The following is a 1128-nucleotide window of genomic DNA, read 5'->3' on the forward strand; positions in this document are numbered from 1 at the left end:
ACCCTTATGACGTTGGTAAACATCATCCCCCGCAGGAAAAACTGTTGCCATGAATGGGTGAACCTGGTTTGCAACTATGTTCAAGCAGCTTACAGACGTCAGCGATTGTTCTATGAGGATTATGGGTCCTAATGTGCCCCATGAAAATATTGCTCCTGGGCGAGAAACAATAAACCTGGGTGAGCCCATTGTTATAGATGGAGGATGGTCATAATGTAATGGCTCTTCGGTGTATAATAATTAGATCAAATTATTAGTCGCACTGTAGTTTTTTAATAATTACATGGTTTGCACGTACTGAAAATAAATGAAAATTTATATCATTTTCAGTTTACATAAAACTATGACTAATATTAAAAGAAACCGTTATGGGTTTCTATATTATTCCTTGTTGCCATTTTTAGGTGAGCAATCCAAATAAAATCCGATTTCTAAGTAAGATTTGAACTTGCATTTGCAGTACTATTGCCTTATGAGATAGTTCAACTAATTGGAATTAAAGATGTCGAGAGCAATGAGATTTAGAAAATAAAGTAGAACTAAAGATTCCAAACTTTTCGAGAAAGTTTCCAATAATGAATGGCGAAAGCAATACTACTAAAATTATTGCACTCTATGGTAATGACATTAGTGGTAAAAGAAAAAAACATGATTTTATTAATAAAAACAAAATGTACGGTATTTAAAATATTCCCTTGGTAATTTTTCAGTTCATTTGGTAATGATTTACCTTAAATTTTGGTTTTCAAAATTATAGTTCTCTTTTATCACACATTCATTAAAAAAACAGACTAAAAACTAAATTTAACCAAATAACTGTTTTTTTTTGTCATACCCTAATGTATCATGATAAAATTATCAAATGTTATCATATATTATAAAACAATATTTTATTGTGAATTTTAACAAAATCATATCCAAATCACTTCAGTAAATATTATCGAGCTCTCTTAACACTGTAAACTTTACCATATTCTTGTAATTTTGACCGTGTTATTTCTCAGTGTGATATTCAAAATATTAGAAAAAAGATAAATTGGAGAGAATTTTCTTATTAAAAGAAAAATTATCAATATATATGTAGTATCTAAAATACTAGTTTAATAAAATTAAAAGGATCTTTTGAGA

The sequence above is a fragment of the Parasteatoda tepidariorum genome, chromosome 7, assembly GCF_043381705.1.
Source record: "Parasteatoda tepidariorum isolate YZ-2023 chromosome 7, CAS_Ptep_4.0, whole genome shotgun sequence".
Lineage (NCBI taxonomy): Eukaryota > Metazoa > Arthropoda > Arachnida > Araneae > Theridiidae > Parasteatoda > Parasteatoda tepidariorum.